General features: G+C 37.3%; 1 long non-coding RNA gene across 1 annotated transcript; it reads right to left on the bottom strand.

Annotated features, from left to right (window-relative positions):
• Positions 1-1,052: 1,052 nt before the first annotated feature.
• On the bottom strand, positions 1,053-21,770 carry LOC114012455 (uncharacterized). Its single transcript, XR_003554907.2, has 3 exons — positions 20,881-21,770; positions 15,092-15,205; positions 1,053-1,342 (listed from the first exon to the last, which is right to left on the bottom strand). It is a non-coding gene; the product is annotated as an uncharacterized LOC114012455 (long non-coding RNA).
• Positions 21,771-21,989: the final 219 nt, after the last annotated feature.

Raw genomic sequence — 21,989 nt, 5'->3', positions numbered from 1 at the left:
GTAATTAAAAATACATAATAAAAAATAAATAATCTACACCAATAGGATCATCAGGAATTCAGCAGAAGCTATTGCTTTCTTCACATTTCTGCATTTCTAGAACAAGCTACTGGATCCTAGCTCAGGGTCTCTTTAAGCTTACCAGGAGCTGGGAAACCAGGTCTTCCTTGACCTGGGGATCACAACCACCCTCACACTCTTCAAACAAGATGCTCAAACAAGATGAAGTTGTTGAGAAAGGCACTCTTCAAACAAGATGAAATTGTACTTTGAGTATAAGAGGACCTAAGAATACTAGAGGTTGTGAAATCAACAGGACCAGTGAGAGACTGATGCAGGATTTCACCTTTGAAATAACAGCTGCTCCTGACTTCCAATCCAAACTGAACTCTGCAGCAGTCCAGCTGCTAAACCCCATTTCAGGACTAAATTAAACTCTCCCTTCAACTGCTGCCTTGTATACAGCAAGGAAAGATCACAGAGCAAATCAAACGTTACACATATAGCAGCTGTACTAGTATGGTTCCTATTAACTTCTCTTCCCTCTACCCCCAAAAAGCCTTCTAATTCCTGGATTCCTCTCAGCTTGTAGGGAATTGTGCTGACACAGGTAAAGGGGCAAATAGCAGCAATCCTTTGCTCTCTTGCATTGATTCTGCCACAGAGAAGCATAAACAAAGCCTTCAAAAGGCCTGATCCAACCTCTCACTAGAAAGCCAACCCCATTCCTCACTAAATACATAAGTAACACATGTCTAAAGGAAAGGTCAAACATCTGTGCACAAGATGTACATAATCCTACACAAAACCACCAATTCATCATCCTCTAGCAGATAATATAGATATTTTACTATTAAAGATTTAATTTCTTAGTTCAGCTAGGAATATACATGAGTTACTTCGAGGTCTTTGGGTAGCTGTAATACAATGAACTCTAAAGTGACAACCCAAGTACAGGGAAGAGCAGTGTTTAGACCAAGCCCACATGATACTGTGGTTAGTATGCCCTATGGAAAATGAAAGTTAAACTCAGTAGTTTGGCAGGGTGAAAATCTTGAGATTTTTATTTTATTTTATTTTTTTACTTCTATACAATAAGGAAAATTCATTTGAACATAGAAAGGCAAAGTAACTCAGAAAGTGGCTTAATGGTTCTACATGGGTTTGGCCCATCTCAAAGCCTCCAAGATGGGAAATATTTAGCATTCTACCACTCCGAATAATCACCCAGCTTCATGTCCTGGGTCATAAATTTATTAGAAAAGTCCAAGCAAAGGATGGCATTGCAATGGTCTGGGTCCTGGGAAGAAATGCTTCCCGTCACGTGTTAGACCAAGAGCACCTGCATATGAAAAAAGGAAATTGTATTTAGTGAGAGGTAATATATATACAGTCTTGCAGGAATAATCAAATGCTGTCTTTGCCTGTGCTTAGCTAGGAGAGAAAGAATGAGAAATGGTCATATTCTATGTTTCTGCTGTCACAAGAGGTAATGTAGCCAGGCTTCATACACATTTTTCTCTGCTTTTCTTGTGGCATAAAAACAATAGCAACAATAATGAGAACAATTAGAAAAGACTCAGAAAACATGGCAATGGGGCAGGAGAATGAGGGGCCATACAAAATAAATACAGACCAACAAGTCAGACCACATCAATAATGTAGGTCAGCAACAATGTCTAGGAGTAAGCCTATGTAAGATTTCTGCAATTAAGAAATGAAAATCCTTTGACCTCATGGCATGTCTTTTGAGATGAACATCCCATGGCTACAATTAAAAATATTGTTTGGATTGGTTGACCCTCTTTGTATATATACCCTGGGCTTTTAAAGTATTTGTTCTTTAAGGTGAAAGGAAGAGATCATGATGGTGAAAGAGGTCGGGTTTAGAACTGAACTGAAATGGAAATTGCCACTGGGAAATTTCACTTCACTTTTTTTTTTTCTTAATTGCTAACTTGACTGTTTAAAAATAAAATAAAAGACTAAAAGATTTACTTCAAGGCCAGATTCATATTGTCTCTTCCCCTCTGTTTATCAACAGATTTCATTTTGGCAATTTGGTTTAATTAAATCAGCCTACATACCTCTTAAGCTTAAACACTTTGGAATATTTAGAATCCAGACATACATCAAATGGCTAGTAGGGCTCTCTCAATAGAGGCTAAATACTCTCACAGCTACTTATAGTCATGCCCTGCTTTTTCCAGCAATACCCACAATCTTTGCAAGACAACCATAAGGAAAGCAGAAGTCACAAGCCACTGTTTAGTGAAAAATAGTAATATGATTTTGGTTTTCTCGGTCTATTGTCCAATGACCTACAGCAATGCCAACAATGTGTGTAGGACTACATCTGTTTGACATAGTGCTATGTGTTTCCTACAGCCTTCCATATAGTTGTACATAAACTACTTTAATAGATTAATTAATTATTTCTGCAGTCGGTATAAATCAACATAGCCTCATTACAGTTAATAGAACTATACTGATTTATGCCAGCATACATTTTAATTAAAAAGTTTACTGAGCCACAGTTTGCTGTGGAGTCATTGTTTAATTTGTTCCCTTTCAGCAAATTTTCTTCCCTATGAAATGCAACAACAGAATGCTTATAGTGAAAAACTAGAAGTGGCATGGACACACCAAGAAAGGATGTACAACACTCACAAAAGATGCAAAATAGTGCTGATCTTCTTCATTTTATAAATAACTTTTTTAATCACACCATATTTCTGTATTCTGTCAACCAAACTAACATCACTAATATTACTTAAGCTTTGAGAGGGGTAGAATTGTGGAGGCCATGGATTTTCTACGATAGTTCTTTTCACCAAAAGCCTCCTCCTCTCTTTTTCATGATTCTGTGAACTAAGAAGATCAGGTTGATGACTGCAAATGTGCAAAAAAGAGAAACATCCGTCCATTAGTCTGGAGGTGACTGGCCTTCCATTGCCTAGCTTCCCATAGCATTTCACTGTGCTGAAGTAATCACATTTTAGTTTTTAGAAAATGCACCTTTAATTATACAGTTATCTTCAAGACCAAGAAAAAAAAAAAACAAACGACAGTTTTTCTTGGCTCTCAGAAGACAGCATTTCATGCCCCGATGATTTTTTAAAAGGAATTGAAAAAGTAAGTCTGAATAGTTTAAGAATAAATTACTCCAACATGAAGTGAGCTCTCATTCACCAATACTTACAAATAGCTTAAGCAAAGATAAAATAATGTGTATTGTAATTAATATTTTAATTTGCTAAGAAAAGCTAAATAGTGATTAAACTCCTTCCCCTCCTCCTTCCCCCTGATAATAATGAAGCTAGGCAATTTCAAGAGAAGCAGAGCAGCCAGGAGTTTAATGTCGTTGATTAAGAACATGTTTCCATGGTGGCTATTATGTCCCTCTTTAAAAGAGGAAAACAAAACCAAGCCTTATTTCCTTTTAGAGCTACAGGGTTTCTTCTGCCTTCATAAGACAGACAACAAGAAAATGTTTAGGGATAATTAAAGGCAATTAGGCTCATCAAGGCTCATTTCTGGTCTAGCTCCACTTCTTCTCCCTACAATGCGTGCTAATTGCTGCTTCAACATACCAAGTAGCATGGGTTATTTTTTTTGTACTTCCACAAACAAGACTATTTGGTCATTACCAGCTTTGACAGTGTGAATAAGAGACTCCTGATTAGCTTTTTGTTTGCTTTTGTAAAGATTTATACTACGTGTTGTATTGAATCCAACAATAAAGAATAATAAATTAACACAGAGCAATTGTGTAGTACCTTCTGCTAGAGGACCTCAACGTTCTTTGCAAACATTAATGAATTAATTCTTTCAACAGTTGTGTGTAATAGGTATGATCATCATAATTTGGACTGCTGAACACAGACACAAAGAAGTTGGGGAGCACATTTACTGTTACAGTCAACATGTTATGATGTTGATCTCCTGTTCACACACAATGGGAATATTAGCTTGTTTGCCATAAACATGCCTGCTGTGTAACTTCTTCTGTTGTATCTGGTTTTGATTTTTTGATAGTCAGGGAATTTAAGATATTTAAATGTCTAAACCTCAAAGTGAAGTTTCTAGTGGGAAATTAGTAAGAGGTAGATATTCAGAACTAGATACAAAAATATTCAAGTGCATCCACGTTGGGTGCTGCAGTAGAAGACATTATGTAGTTTAAGTATTGGAAGCAGAAAAGGTTCATTAGCACAACTTTCTGATTATCAATTCCTGACAGAGCAGTTATGACCACTCAAATCCCACAGACCCCTTCATGTAAAAGCACAACCCACCTACCCAACGCTACCACTCTCCAGCCTTGAAAGCAGTTGGGTGCCGGACACATTTGATTTTTCCACCAGAAAGTTTCTTTCTTTACTGCTTGTAAGTCCAGATCACATAAACAAGAAACTTCATGCATGACTTTATTATCTTGAACGTGCTTTTATGATTTGGAATATTTTTGAATGCCAAGGATACCTCTCCTGAACTGAAAGATGGGTAAGATCACTTGCATATACAGCACATAAGAAACTGCAGCTGATGCGTTAATTTCACTTCTTTGTACGGAGCAATTTGTTCAAGTATCAGACATTTGAATAACTGTGAAAGGAAATAGGTGCCAAGCCCCCACCAAAGTCCAGTCTGGAACCATAAATTAGACAGTTGTTCAGTCTTCTCATCTTCTAGGCCTGTCTAGTACATATAATCAAATAGATTAGGCTTCTCACAAAACAAGTGCTCAATTCACCACATGTAAAACCTGGATACAGTTCTCTGCCTTGGAGGGATTCATGCTCACACGTCCAACCTCCCACCTCCCAATTTACAAAGTCACGAGGTATAGAGAAAAAGATACCTAAACCTTGTTTCAAGAGTTTTTGCATTGATAAATATTTAATAATTAAAAGAAGAGTACTGGTAACCACATGAGCAAAAGCAATAGCTTATCTGCGCTTTGGCACTTAAAATTGATTACAGTCCCATCTCTACCACTGATGGTGGCTAGCACACTGTTTTGAGAGGTAAGTGAATGGCTGAGACCCACAGGAGGTAAGGAGAGAACTCTACCCACTTTGCCGCATGCTGGCTGGCTGCCCCAGCTACACAAAAACCATCTAACAGGGTACCACAATGTTACCCACCATCACACTGTCCTGAGAAGAGATTTAGGATCACAAAATTACAAACACATGACAGCACATGTCATTTCAGGCAGCCTCAATGAGTGAATGGCACAGTAATTTCCTATATCATCTGGATTTGGGTGTTCTTTGAAAACCCATCCAATAAGAAGGATCGTGCTGCTACTTTTTTGTCTTTCACATATCCTACTCACACCAGTTCTGCAGCTTTTAAGTGTCCCGATTCATCATCTGCTCCCAAGTAACTAAGGACACCTAGGATTTTTACTGACATCAGTTTAGCTACACTAATTATGATTTCTCTATGGTCTTGAACAACAACAAAGGAAACAATGTGGACATCAGGCATTCTGAAAGTCTTTTAGCTAGTATTTTAAAGCTCATATGGGAATGGATTCTATGCAAGTTTAAATAGACATGGCATTAGCACTTCCTGTAGTGAATTTCTTCAAGTAAAAAGGGTTTATTTGGTGCACAAGTGTATGCTTTATAACAGATAGAGTGTAGAGAAGCAGTTTGGCTGGAAATTTCAAGCAGTAAGCTGTGCTTTTGTGTAGCCACAAAGTAAGGCTGAGGGCCACAATCTCTAGCTCTAAGCACAGCTGTCTCTGCTGCTATTCATCAGGCTTTGCCCAAGGCAAGTAAGAAAGACCATGAAAAATGTCTTGGCTGTGATCAGTCCATTTCTCTCCTGATAATAAAAATGAATGCTCTGTACAAACTTTACTGGCTACACCAAAATCAAGTCATAATTATGTTGCTTAAATCAGAATGAATTTTGGACCTACTTACACCCAAGACCTTGGCGTACCTTCATTTTTCCAGACAGTTATATCTCCCTAAAGACATTAGTACAACCACACATTGCCTTTTACTGAGAAAAGTGGCACAAACCTTGCTTTGCAGGTTTGAATATGAAAGTGTAGTTTGTTTACAACTCTCAATAAGGTATACTTTGGGATGAAAGCAGAATGTTTTTTGTCCCTCCTCAACTGAACTTTAGTGTATTCTACAGTATTGTGGAAGCAAGAAGCATCCACTCGGATTTTCTTAATAAAAGAAGTATGATTTAATAAAAGAATATGACACATTTGAAACGTTTAGAGATGAGTAAGACAGCATGACCCATGTTATAAATAGAAATACTTCCCTCACTTCTCAAAAGCTGCTCCCATTCTCTACACATGCCCCTCCACACTAACAATATCTTGGTGCAGTTAAAACATTAGTCACAAGGTGCACTATATTATTTTGGTTCCTTGACATTTATAACCAGGAGACACAGAAGGTTTTTTTCAGATTCATAAATCAAATCAACTTTTAAAAAAACAACTTTACAAAAAGACCACTCCAAGTATTTCCACAGTCCTTTTTAGCAGACCTGCTAAGTACCAGTTATCATATCTCACATACAAACTCCCTGAAAAGTCTGATTTATGTCCCTACTCAACCATATGTTGCATAAAATATTCTACATTAAAGATAAAAAATTATTTACTTGCTTAAAGTTCTCCTTAACTGAACAGGAGTTTAATACCCTCCTTCTGGTCAGTCCTCACACTGTTCAGCAAAGAAAGCCTGGCTAAACCAGTCTTTCTAGCTTCCCTTTCCTCTAATACATCTGCAAACTTTTGTTTTGTATGGCTGAGGGGTATTTTGAGACCCATAGGTTGCAATATCCTCCTCAGCCACTGCTTTAGACCTCTGTTCCTGAGTACAAGCACATACCTCACTGTTTGATTAGCCTTTCAGATAAGCAGCCACTGCTCTGGACTCACACACATAATGCTGTGCAGTAGATGGGAAGGAGGCATCTTCAAAAAGGGCTTTAGAGCAGTTTACAACAGAGATGCACTTAATGCAGGAAGGCAGAGAATTAAACAGCTTTTGTTATTTGCTAGTCACCAGGACCAGATCCAGTCCAACAGTACTTCAAATCAGTTACCATGGTCTTCCTACATACTCAAAAAGCCAGAAATCCTTTTGACATTTAGGAATGGAATCCATGCTGCTTTTTATCTACGACTCCCTGAATCCTGAATGGTGAAAGGCACTGTGGAATTTCTGCCATGTAAAAGCTCACATGGTTTTCCCCCACTAAAGCGGTAGGATACTGGCAGACTTGTACAGCAGATTAGAGTTAGTCATCAGTTCAGAAAACAGTTCACTTGGAGTTTTAAAAGAAGTGTTCTGACTTTTTTTTTTTTACTGTTTACTGGATATGCTTCTGAGCTCTGGCTAGCTCACCAATTACTTTCCATTGTTTTTGAGGTGGTTTTCTGATGATGACAGCTTGAGAAGTCCTTCCACTACTCTGACAGCTGATTAAGTGGCATTTTAATTTTCAGACAAATAATCAAGGGTCCCATGATTTTTCTGCTATACAGAAATTCATTTAATGTTCAGATATTTGTCTTATCCTGTGAAATCTGCTACTGCACAAGGTAAGGACAGACAAGCATTGTGCTAGTAAACCCGTTTTTAAGGTAAGAGCTAGAACATTATTTCTAGAAAAGGTTTTTCTGTTTTGGTCCATTTCTTTGAGATACTGGATGTTAAAAGGTGAGGCCTTTACTACCCTCTATGGCATCTTATTGATATTTCAGACACAAACATACCATAGTTGAAACATCACCTCTGAAAAGTAGTTTTGGCTGGTGAGGTACTGCATAAGGATTCAGTCCTTTCCAGTGATGTTCAAATGTCCTGTTACATTTTTCAGTTTTAACCAAAGAACTATTGATTTTAAACTACAGTGTCATGGATTATATTACTGAAAACAAGTTAGGTAGAAACTTCCTTTAATAATTAAACAGAGCTGAAAAGAGAGCTCAGTTCTTTGATTACCTGTGACTTTGCATTCTGCTTCAGCTTTGATCTGGACAAGCAGGTAGATAAATGGTTTACATAGAAAGTCACACAACTTCATTCACTTAACACTGGGAGGTTGTGCTACATATACGTGTGCACACACACACATATACCAGGCATTTACCTGATGTTCACATTCCAGGCTTTTAACTGAATCCAATGCAAGTCTGGAGTGCTCTTTAGCTCATATAATAAAAGCAACCTAGGGTAAAATTTTCAGAGCCTACCTTTAGTACTCCATCCACTTCTAAGCTTCCTTTATCTACTATACTTTTGATCAGGGACAATGGATATTTTCAAAGGCCTCAGCTGAGACGATTCCAAGGTTTTTCGTCTCCTGAGAACACGAAGTCCATTAGCAGAATCCCTGTTCTCATGTACTCCCTTGAAGCTGATCTTTTCAGCCTTTACCTACAGCAAGCATCAGCCACAAGTTATTATGAAATAACACGCTCATGTTTTCTAATATTAAACTTGCTGGGTCTTAACTGCTTTCAACTCTATTACATTGAAAAATTAAAAAAAAAAAAGTTTCCCTTCTAATCCCCCAAAAGTGATATTATAGACACACGGAAGATGGAGGTGGCATGTTTCCAGTTGGAACTGTTCAATTACTACAAAAAAAAAAAAAAAAAAAAAAAGAAAAAAATATGGGGCAACAGGGTCTTGAAAGATCTAGAATTTAAATAAATGAAGCACAGCTAAATTACTAATTGCAATCAGTTTAACTAGTCTTTCCTCCCCAGTCAAAGGGAAAGGTAATTTCAGCATCCCAAACATGCTTTTATATCCCCATCCCTTCAGCCGGTATCATACCTCCAGCTATGCATTCAGCATCACCCCCATGTTGACTGTAAACATCACGTCATTTTATTCCATTACTTTGACATGAGCTTCCCATGGGAGTTTATGATGAGGCATTTTCAAGACAACCTGTTGGAAAGCATCACGAGGACCTAGTATTCTAAACATTCTTCCCTTCCTTACCTTTCTTAAGAGTCCAAGTCAGGTTTATTTTTAATGATCTATATATTAGATTTTCTGCAAGGAGAAGTCTATAGCTGTCTCATACTTTTCACAATACAGAGACATCCAGTACAATTTGGACTGTGCACAATTGGTATTATTTTTAAAAAACAAACAAACAAACAAAAAAACCCCTACAAACCCCCCCCCCCCCCCAACATTTTACAGCCAGTTTCTCAAAAACAATTCTTTACATAAATATGACCTTAGTACTTATGAGGACTTGGGGTTTTATGCCTTTTAAAAAACATATCAAATGGACAAGTAACATTTTCATGCTGTAATAAAAGGTATGCATCCCCATTTTATTTAAAAAGAATGGGTGTTTTAGAATAAAGGCTACAGAACATCTGGTACCTATCACAGACATCACCGTTACTGTGAAACAAAGCACATACTTATATATCACTGGATGGAGGCAGTACAAAAAGGGCAAAAATTACACTACCTGTGAAAAAGGAATAGTCAGTGCTTCAGATTTCTACTTCCAGCTCTCAAGTATGACACTTTCATTTTTTATAGTATATGTTTTACCACACATTTCTTACATTACAAATGAATCCATTCTAGGGTTGCAGAGGCTGGGTACAATATGACTAGATACATGGCAATACAGCAGGAGTGATTTACAGCATGTCATTTGTGTGAAACAAATTGGCACCTAACCTGCGGTATCTATGTTTGTATCTGGTTGAAGGAGATAACGCTGTTTGTGAAGTACATCACATTTGTTATCTTGCTATAACACGGATTTCCCTTGAAATGACTTGCCTTTGTATCACTTGTGAATAGATGGAAGAAACTTAGTAATCCGTGCTTTCATATGAAGAAAGGAAATGGATGTCCTTACACTAAGATCTCCAATTTAATTCCTAACATACACACAATTTCAACTTAACTTCACCTAGCGAAAAAACTCTGACTTGTCATATACAAAAGCAGTTCTTGAAGAGATCCATAACGTTTTTTTTTTAATTTATCCTTGATTAAAATCCAGCTTATGATCCATGATTAGAAACCTGAGCGCTAAAATCACTCATATGACTTCAATTGCAATTATTACTCTATTGCATATGAGTAATTACTCACGAGTGGGAGAAATGTCTATAAGCATTTCATTTAACCTGAAACTTTTCTCCTCAGACTCTGTCAGCTGAAGCTTCTAACTCAGTTACATGCTGAACTTCTATTCTACCTGTCCTGTTCTTCCTTGACATTTTTATTCTTGTTCTTATTAAGTAAACTGACTTCAAGATACAGTTAAGAAAATTAACATTGCAACCTGGAGAAGGTGATTAAAGTTGTTAAAACATAAACTCTCTTATGTAAAACTTTTCCCCCACTTCAATTTCATGTCAATAAAGGAAAAAAAAAAAAGAGGGCCAGAAATGCCAAATTTTATACCAAGAAAATAAAATTAACTGAAGCCAGCTGGCAAGACTTGGAATTTAGATTTTCTCCCAGTTTATTTTGTGGGGTTTTTTTATTATTATTTATTTTAAGATGGAGTTTATCAGTCAAAATTTTTAGGTCACTATCCATGGAAAACAGGAATGGAAAAAGAAAGGCAAAAAAGAAAAGTGAGGGAAGGCTTGAAACTGCACAAAGGCACCTCAGTAGAAAGCAACCTACTGTACTTCACCGTGATTTGAAAATGCCAGCTGCAGAGCCCAGATATTTTGGTTTATTTGTTTTTTGAACTAATAAAGAAGGCTAATGTAATCCTGGGCTGCCTTTGGTGAAGCAGCACCAGCAGGTCGAGAGGGAAGATCCTAACCCTCAACTCAGTACCCGTGAGGTAGCACCTGGAGCACTGTGTCCAGTTCTGAGAATCCCAGTATGAGACATGGACATACTGCAGAGAAGGGCCAGGAAGGTAATTAAGGAACTAGAGCAACTCTCTTACAAGAAAAGGCTGAGAGCTGGGACTGTTCACCCTGGAGAAGGCTCTAGGGGGTTCTCATCAATATGAGAAGTACCTGAAGCGAGAGTGCACAGAAGATGAAGCCAGGCTTTTTCCAGTAGTGCCCAGTGATGGGACAAGAGGTAATGGGCACAAACTGCAATGCAAACATCAGGAAATGCTTTTTTACTGAGAGAGTGACTGAGCACTTCCACAGGGAGGTTGTAGAGTCTCCCTCCTTGGAGATATTCAAAAGCTGTCTGGACATGGTGCTGGACAACTGGCCCTAGATATCCCTGCTTGAGTATGTGGGTTGGACAAGATGACACGCAGGGGTCCCTTCCAACCTCAATCGTTCTGCAATTCTGTGATCTTTCTGATCTGATCTCCCAACTTTTCAAATAGCCCCTGCTACGCCTTCTCCTGGCTGACCCATACAGTGGCAATCCTAGGCATGTGTGGCGCTTGGCATTCCCACCTCTGCTTATAAGGTATTGCTGGAGGTATTGCCATGTACTGTCTTGGTGAACAAAGTATTATCTCATTCTTTCCATTTCCATTCTTTTTCTTTGCAGCCTTTTTGACATCTGTTCACTCTTGCCTTGGCATATCTCTGACAGTTGGCAACAGTAACTTTTGTTAAAGATGGGTGCTTCTGCATCTTTACAGAAAAGTTTACATAAATTAAATGGGAACTATCATTTATCTAGAAAAGTTAGTTCAAAGATCCTAAGTTTGTATTCCCAGCATTTGGAAGTGGGAGTCCAATAAATGTGTACAGGCCACAGATCACAGGTAAAATTCTCATTCAGGTAACTGGGGGAATCTGGTTTTAGAGGATGGGTACAAGCACATCAGCTGAGCATTTGCACATACCCGTGATTAGTCAGGAAAACTATTTAAATTTGCTGTCACAAACAGAAGATTTGCAACATAAGTGAGCACACAGAGTTCTGGCCATATCATGCATAATTAAAAAACATTGGCCAAAGGTTTCTTCCCTAATGAATTTTCCCTAAGAAGGAACAGTCTTAGAACCTCTGTTAGAAATGCCTGGAAGCATTATCATTAAAAATCAAACCAAAACAAAATGGATTTTTATTTTAACTGCATTTTTTTCTTTCAGTATAGAAAGTATAGGCACAGCTAGTGTACTTCTTTTCTTGCTGTCTTTACTGCAAAGCTTTCCCAGGATGCTCTATCTAGTCAGACCCCATTAAAATCATCAGCAAATAGAAATGTCTTTAACGTAGATTTAAAACCACAGCCTGATCCAGTATTTAAGATCTTGGCCAGGAATTTGTTCCACAGTCACCATCCGTAATGACTGAGAGGTCAGAGGCTACTTTGCTACTCACAAGTGGAAATGGAATAGCAAATGTACTGGAGTTCACTTGCTGCCAGTTGTAAGGCCAAGGTTTGTTTTGCAGTAGGGCATGGAAGATTAAAATAACACAGGAAACTTGGCTAGAGGATAGGTCCAAGTGGACCTTGAAGGAAGTAATTACTTTGTACTACTGTACTCCCTCTTCCTCCCTCTGCTCTTTCACTTCTTTATGTGCTTAATTGTAAATTACCCTCCACTCCTTCTATCACTGTTTTAGTTTTCCCTTGTACCAGTGAAGCGATACAAAAGTGCTGGTACTAAACTCCTGCTGTAAAACCAGTGCCAATACTTAGTGTCTATGAGCTCCAGAGCACTTTGAGTACTGGAGCTAGCGTCATTACAAAGCTTGTTAATGTAAAATCTTCTTTGTGTTACATTTTTGCAATACATTTTACAGAAATCTACCCCAGGGAGCCAAGGGGCAGTTGCTTCTTTATTACATTTTAGAAGAGACACATTATTAGCGTTCCAGTCTATATATTATGAAATTAAGTGGATACCCTTGGGGTTAATTCCTTGTTGTAATTGTAATGAAAAGAAACAATTTCTAACCCTCCATTTAAGATCTATAACTATTAAAATCCACTAGTCTTAGTGACTCCTGGGGCCAGTGAAGTACTTCAGTGTATATGAAAAAGGGCACTCCTACAGTGTCCAATATCAGTAATTTATAAAAATAACAGCCTCCAAGTGGGAAAACTAACAAATGAGTTGCCATTGAGCCCCTCCCTGCTGTTTACCATTGCACGCTGGATTCATCAACTACGTAAAATTATATGAATATCGAAATTATGGAGCTGGGTTCCAAGATTATATTTTGCCTAGAGTAGGAAAGGTAGAGCAGGAATCACGCAATACAATGATTAAATACAAGGAAAAATCACACAATACATCCACAGAGAATCCTCTTAGGAACAAAAGTTAAAAAGCAACATTTTTTTTTCAGATTATTCTCTCTCATAAACAATCCCACTTGCTTCAACACGTTTTAACTGATAAAAACCACCTGGTTTTAAATAATAAAAACTTAACCATCTATTTCAAAAACATTTACTTCCCTCTGAATATGCTTAATTTGTTCAGTTTGGGAGATGTACAGTAGTAACAATGCCATTGCCTATATGCAATGTCTTCATGGTGTACATGGCTGTACGTTTCTTGAGAATTCCTCCTCACTAGTGTTCTCCTACTGACTTTAATATGGCCAGCTTTTACGTCATCATATGTGGCAGGTTTCACCATCCTTCCTATATGCTTATACCCCTTTTCAATTTTCATAATGCTTAAAAGAGAGAGAAATATTTCCATAAATGAGGTGAGAAAAAATGGATTTTAAAACCACAGTAGTTAAAGGGAGATGCAGAAATACTGCACTACAGGAACCTGTTATTAAATCATTTTAATGGACTGACTAGGTTTCAATTTGACAGCAAACCTTTAGCATGTAATTCAGTTTGTTAGTCGCAAAATAATATGTACATCATCAGATAGAGTCTTCCAATTTAATATGCTTATTAAGGTCATTGTTTCTATTAAGCTAAAAATTCTGTAAGTGCATTATTGTCTAACACAGCATAAATTCCCATTTTGTATGCATGCATGCTGAATGGACATACTAATTTAATAGCAGGAGAGTTTTCTAGGACTTTGTTAGAGTTGTCTTGTCAAAAAGACTATGCCTTTAAGATTACAGGAATGGTCTGTCCTTTTGACAAAGGTACTTGTTTAGCTGTGGTTGACATAGTTTTAATACTACAAGATACTATAGAGATTTATCTCTCTCCTTTTATACAGCATAGTATAAACTCCTTAGGAGGAAGGAAAAGAGTCTTATCAGACATGGAAGAAAGAGCTGTTGTTTTCAAAAATACCATTCTACCAGCTCATAAAATATAAGTTGCTGTGTACAGAGGAGTTTAGACTGTATTGGTTATCTTTAAGAGAAAGAAGGAATGAGGCACCATTTTATAAGTCACTGATCAGAAAAAATGGGTTTATTTTTCTATGTATTTATTTTAAATTCATGTAATGTCACCTGGTACTATTGGCAAGCCATACTGGAGAACGTCCTTATTTCTCCAGTGTTTACAAACCATTTACAAATCTGATCATTCACAGCTTGTGCGTTCTCTAGTCATTGTGCCAACCAGTGAAACCAGCACCACCATCTCAGAGTGGTGTCTAAGTGAGACTTAAATTACCAGATGGAAAGGACAGAGACCTGTTACTCTTTCCTGCTTTCAAAGGATTGCAGAAAGTTGTAATACAATAATTGCAATAGAAGGTGAAATTGGAAGGCTGATAAGGAACAACAAATACTTTCATTTTTATTATTGGCACTGCTTAATGTACTGAATACATTGGTCTTTAGCAATTGATGATTATTAGTACTTACATAAAATGAGCAGGTGGCCTCCATCTCAATGGACAGATGTTAGCATCACATCTAATGAAGCTAAACAGAACCACTGTCAATAGAAGGCTGTAAGTTTAACACTTTTCATAATCATTACATCCCTTTTAATAAATCAAGAGCTGTTCAGAAAATACATGGCTATGCCTAGGAAGTGGAACACTTTCTAACATTGATTATGCAGATGGTAGAAAGGGCTGCATTTCTCAAGGCCAGTTGCTAATTATCCTATATCAAATACGGATAGGATGACTGCTGGGCAAATAACTGAGCAGAATGCTGATACTGGGAACCTTGGCAAGAATTGGAAATCATTAAAAAATTAAACAGGAACGTCTGACCTTTGAACTTCTGATTGTTTCTTCCTTATGTCTTCATAGAAATAGTTTATTCAACTCTGTCTATCTGCAAGTCCCTGCAATTTCATTGCCGATCATGTGCTGAAGGGAGCTTTCCTGAAGTGGGACAGAACAACACACTGATAAGGCTGGGGTGCCTGGAAACTACTGACTTAATTTGCAATAAGAACCATATTATTCTAGCATCATAAATAATACACAGAATTTCAGCATTAAAATGCTACCAATAAAACCATGTAAGTGCTGAGAATGGGTCCTTATTATATGTGAGGGTGCATGCATAGGGTGAACATTAACTCTGTTTAACAGACAAAGATCATATAATACCCTTGAGATGCTGAGTCTGTGAATTATGCCTATTTACTGTGATAGCTGTAGTAGGGGTTTTATTTGTATTGTATACTGCATTTAGTAAAGGCAAAATTCATGTTAGGAAGTTGAAATTAAACATAAAACACAGCACAGATGCTAACATCAGATTACAACTTGAATAATTGCAGTACAAGTGCCTAAAAATTTCTTGTAATTTCCATTCCATAATGTGCCCTTAACTTTTTTCTTACTCATATCCCTTACTTCTGCAAATATAAACATCACTACATTTTTGAAAGAATTTATTCACCATATGTGTCTTTGCCAGCTCTGAATAGCAAATGTATGAATATATATAATTATCAGTGTTGCTTGTCTAATACTGAACTGTAACCTGATAAAAGAATTCAGAGCAAAGAGCAATACTGGAACATTGTAAAAAGGTAGAGACATGCTTATGTTTAGTTATTATTTACAAAATAATGACCAAAAGTAAGAATTTGCTTGTTATATTAAAAAAAAAAATATTCAAACAACAAAACCCAACCAAACAACACAAAAGAAAGATTCAGCTTAAATGTCTTTTGTTCAATTCTAAAATTTCCCATCTTAGCTAATCGTGTAATCTCTTTTGAATATATACCTAACATAAGATAGCTGTATTTTGCAGACTGTATTTTGTGGAAGAGGTAAAAGTAACAAGGTAGAACCCTGTCTCTCTTAATATGCACTGTTAAACCATAAAGATGAGAAACACTGCAGTGCTCTTGGCTTGTGATGGAAGTTGGTAAAATGTTTGTATATAGTGAAACCCCCAATAAAATACCCAGCATTGGTTGATTCAGTGAAAATCAGCATAATTTTTTTCCAATGAAGTGAAAATATTTGCGTCCTTGAATAAATGGACAAATCATATGCATATAATTTGCTGTCACATCCTAACTATGAAGCCACAGACATAAGGCAGAAAGTAAGAACAAATATCACTCCAGAACCTAACTTGTTTCAGCATTCACCTGGAAGAAGGGAATTCTGGCTTCCAGTTTCTGCATCCAATTAAAATTTGGAATATCTCCATCCTAAATACTTCCTAGCCACCAGGGGATGAGGATTCAATCATCAAGCACAGACAGAAACTGAAGCCAGGACTCCCACATTCCCGATGGACTCCCCGCACCACTGCGCCTTCAGATAAGATCGGGCACTTGTGAGATGGGTGCAAGCCCAAAGGGCAGACTGGGATTGCCTTTGATGCTTTTGGGAAAAGAAGGGGGAAAAAAAAGGCCTAGCATTGTAGGCCAATGCATACAATAATACTATTTAAAGTTATATCTAAAATATTGAATCCAGCCAAGCAGCACAGAGGTAATTTGCCCATAGGTCCTGCAGGTTAGCACCATCATGGCATGCCAGGTTTGAAGATAAACTATCAAACACTACAACTGAATTTGCTCTAGAAGGACTATCTCTCCTTACTTTCTGATGAGCATTTTTCAAAATGTGACTGCCCCAGCTGGGAGAACTCAGATCTGGAGGAATCACACACCATTCATGCTGGATGAGAGTTTTAAATGGGCAAAAGGGGCAACTCTGCAACGCAAGGAGCTTTTGCGTCTCTTTAATATCACATAGTTTCCATTGTGATTAACATGCTACTTGCTTAATCCATGAAGGATTTTATTAAAAAAAAACCACAAAACAACACACAAATGAATAACCTGTTACTTCCTCACTGACGAGGAAACGGTTCTTCAGTGTGGTAGATATTGGAGCCATTTACAATCCAGGGACTGCAAGTCAAAGAACTAGTATGTTAGACAAGCACTGCCTACAACCACCTCATTCAAGTGCATGAGAAATTGCCTCTCTTCATACATTCTGCTTGGAAAGTGTAACGGTCTGAACTGCTTTGTTCTCCACATATATTAAAAGCAGATTCATCACCGAGTTAAAGAAAATAACCAAGTACTGTCTCCACAGACTTTTAAATAACAGTTCCTCCCCTTTTACTCCTGGCATTGCTACAGATGAAAAACAGAATATTGGATGCTTGCTACAGATACTTGGGCTGTTCCATTTGCAAAGAAAATTTGCGTTCTTTTAAAGAAACACGTCATAATTACAGTAAAAAATATACCACTACTGAAGTTTCATTTTAATTGCTGGATAAAGTCATGGACCTGGCCTGGTTTTGTTTTCGTTTTTACATTGGCACTGTGGAAGTTTCTTATTTATACCCTGTAAGAAGCAACTAATAAACCTGTCTCTGATCAAGTTTGTTAATTTCAAATCTGAAACTTAAAACAATTAATTATGCTGTTAGGGAAACATTCTAAAAAAATAAATCAGAAACGTTTAACCATATGTAAAAGTAGCATTCAATTGTAAATTATAAGAGGGGTCACATAAGCTTTACCAGAAGCTTCATACTCCACACAGACTTGTTTCAGTGACACTTAGAAGTTAAATGCAGAATATCTATCAGATTTTCTTCCTGTCCAAAGCCTGGCACTTCTATCTTAAACAAATGTATTCAGCACTCTTCTTTCAGGCCAGTTATGGATTGAATCATTCATTAACTCTGGAAGCCTTCTTCAGGTATCCTGAAAAACCCTTTTAGAATTCTACTGATTTCTAATTAGATTACTAATGACTACAGTTTTGAGTTACTATCACTTTATTTACTGGAAATATTTTTTTTTTTCCTAGCATATACAGTATTTTGACTATTCTGTCAGGAGTTTTCGATAGCAGTAAGTGCCAAGTTCTGAACTCAGAGTTCTCAAGAAATGGAATTAAAAACAGCTCAATACCCACCCCCGCCCCCGCCCAAAAAGAAAAAAACAACAAACCAACACCAAGAAAAACCAAAACCAAACCAAGACCAAACCAAACAGGAGAAACAAGTATTTTCCTGGAATCACTCACTGGACAATACGCTCCCACTTGCAAATAAAAGTTTTGGTACAAAACAAAGAGTTTCATTAAATTGAACAGGAACACAACATTAGTTTGGGAAAGCAAGCACAGCAACAGAGCATGAAACCATTTAAAAGGTAAATAAAACATACCCCCAAACAGAATGTAGAACAAGTGATTGTTGGTAGTGCCCCAAACACATTTGGACAGGCTCCTCTCCAGGCTGCAGGAGAAAGCACTACTGCACTTCTTGTCACCTCTACTGCCTGCTCAGATCTCTCCTGCTGGGTGATCTCTCTAGCTGAAATATCACCTCTGAGTGGAGTACGCCTGGCCTCAGCGCTTCTATAGGTACTGAGAGGGACGTTTGTGGTGCTGAGTAGGTGTCCTCTAGGGCACTCCCTGCTGCAGCTGCGAAGTAAGTCCAGGTGCTCACCCGATCTGTTACTGTTGGGGAAAGGGAGTTCTCAGGACAGCTCGTTTAGATCCTGAAGGCTGCAAACTTCTTACTACCTCCCACCATCCTGACAAGTCTCTCTCTTCATTCTTGTCCTTATACTTTGGAGGAAGCTTAACAGAACACTAAGAGTCCAGTCTACTCAAGGTACATTTCTGCAATTAGGCAAAGGCTCTGAACTCTTGTATACATCTATAGTGCATCCTCTGGGCCGAGCATGGTAAAGTTGCAGTACAGCGCATGCTTCCATTCATTACTCAGAAAAATAACATACCAAAAGCCCGACAGTCAAAATTCAAATGGATGTTTTCACTGTCACAGGGCTTGTTATTTGATTTATTTGTTCTGTCTCTTGCAGTTCATCTCTACATGAACAGATTTTCAGCTATGATCTACACACAGTAAACTACTTCAAATAACCATTGCAATTAAACTTAACCACATTTTCCTTTAAAGCTGATTTAGATTGCATTGTGATCATTTTGGATAAACTTTTTATAGTATTACACTGATGCCTCATATATATTTACCACTTCATTTTGTGCATGTAGGTACCTTTCAAGAGTTTTTCCTTCGTGACTTCTCATCTTGTGGCTATTTTCTTAAGAAAATGTAACTCCAGGCATATTTGTATCAAGAAATACAAGAATAGGGTTATGAGTAAAAACGTATAATGCAGTTGGAAAAATATAACTTCTAATCATCCAGTAGGATATTACTTTGAGAACATTGAGTTAATAAAACATGCAAAACCAAAATAGATATTGTTCATTTCTTAATATTTATTTTCATTCCAAAGTCTTGTATTGGCCACTCTATATATAGAGTTTTGTTACATATAACAGAGGGTGTTAAAAGTCTTCTCTAGCTTCGTATTATATGAGTATATTTAAGAGAGGCTTGTAGTTTTCAGGGTAAGATCACAGATATCCATAACAAAATACCCTGAAAACATACTCCAATTCCTTTATTTCTGCCTCAGAAACAGACTGAGGGTTAAATATTGCAGACCACAATATCAATACCAAGATTTTTGAAAGAAGCAGCACAGCATTTCTGCCACTCTCCCCATGTGGGTAACAATGAGACACCAGAAAGTTTGGCACATAGCTCATCTTTTACTGTACTAAATAAAGTCAGATCACATTTCCTACAAAAAGAGGATGACAAGGACAAAAGAAGAGCTGAATATTTTTAAAGTTCCAAAGACTGTGAAACCGTATTTGTTGGAGGTGGCTTCATTCTTGTTGTCCCATTCCTTTCCATAGATTTTTTGATAGCTCAGAAAAAAATAAAGTTTCCAAATATAGGCCAGAACATCTGTGGCCCAGATAAGGAAAGTGATAAACAGTCCCATGATAAATGATATCTTGGGGAAGGATACCAGATTATCTTGATGAGTACTAAAGAATTTCCATGTGGAGAACAAACACTATCAGAAAAAAGGAAGATATGGTAAAATTAAAAACATTTCAGGGACATGAGGCAAAAGGGGAAGATGAGGAAATGGAACAGTTGTCTTTGAAACTGCACTGAAAGTGATTCTTTCCATGTTAATCTTTTTCAACCAGGGTGTCTGTAGCTTTTATGGAAACCTTCACTATTTGCATTGGACTATGAAAATATTTCAGCTAAGATGGATCACAAGTGTTTTCTTCCATTTGAATCCTGATATTCTGTGGATGAAACTGAACATTTGCAAGAACTATTAGAAGTGCTTCCCTCCTTTCAGAAAGTCTCACCTTCAGTAATGTTTTTTTCTTCCCCATCATTGCTAACTGCAGTAATGCCTATTTTTTTCCACTTTTTAAATGGAAAGTTTAAAGGAAAATAGTTTCAGAAAAACAAAATTTCCATCATATGAACAGTTAATTTAGAATCGCATGGCAGTCACTTTACTGTCCTCACAATGCATAATTCCCATTTAGAAAAGCCTTAACCCTAGAGTTATAGTAGAAGAAGCGGTGCTTACTTTAGTATTTTTCTTCCTTAATCCAAGATAAACCTCTATAATTAGAATTGACTGCTTTTTAAAGGAACAGAAATGGCAAGTGGCTCTATCTTAAATTAAAAGATCTATTACCTTTGGTCTTCTAATTCTTCTCAGCAATGTGTTGTCTCAGGAGTCACTTCCTCATCCTTATGAAAAATAACTTACTGCAGGTGTAGAGGGAAAAACACATCACTGGAGTTATGTACTAAGTGACTGCATAAGGAAGATATATACAAGTTTAGAGCAATGGAAAATAATTGCCAAGTATGTCATGTATGAACAATTTATTAAAAATTTTCCATAGCATAAGCTATTCGTCAAGTAAGACATTTATATTGAAGGCTACATTTTCATTCCCTCATGCAAATGGGACACAGGAAAGTAAAAAGTAGAGGGACTCACCATTTCTTCTTTCATGCGTTAAAGGCCTAAAAGCTTAGTGGCACTTCTGGTACACAACAGCTTTGCACAGCCATACCCCAGAAACCCTCATGGCCAGCAGTAAAAAGGGGTATGCCCTGCCAGGATGTCATGACATATATTTTCACCTGTTCATTCTTTTTGCTCCCAGGATTTTCTTTTTTCCTGTGTCCTATAAGCTTCTCTTTTGAACTTCTCTGTGTTAGTGCCCCTTTCTGTCCTGCTCTTTACATGGCTGTGGCTTTAAACCTGGACCTTAATGATCCTCTGATTTTGTACTCTCATCAGTCTTTCTTTTCCTAGACAGACAAGCAGCAGATGTCCTAAAATCTTCCAGATGATCTGAGATTTTCAAGACCTGTTGTACCCTGGAATTAGCGAACACTGTATTGCAGCATGTACAGCAATAACAATGCTGGAAGCTATCTGTTGGCTGATGCTTTGCTTACAAAGTCATTTATGTAGCAGTAACCAATATAATTTGTCTAACTACTTGCAACATTAGGTGGATGGTATGTACCTCATATTAAAAAGACTTGGATCCAAACAAGTCCAACTTTCTTGCACCCAAGATTTAAAAAAAAAAAAAAAAATACAGAAAAAAACCCAACCAAACAAACCAGAAAAAAAAAAAAAAAAAAAAAAAGAGTACCTCATTAAACACTGCCCAAAAGCAAAAGTAATTCTCTCACTGGTCCCTCCTTCAAATTAGTAATACTGACAACTATTTAATCTGGGTAATGCAATACATTCTATATTTCAATGCCTTCTGGTTTTCA

The sequence above is a fragment of the Falco peregrinus genome, chromosome 10, assembly GCF_023634155.1.
Source record: "Falco peregrinus isolate bFalPer1 chromosome 10, bFalPer1.pri, whole genome shotgun sequence".
NCBI lineage: Eukaryota > Metazoa > Chordata > Aves > Falconiformes > Falconidae > Falco > Falco peregrinus.
Note: the sequence above shows the minus strand (reverse complement) of the source record. Positions and strands in the feature narration are given on the sequence as shown.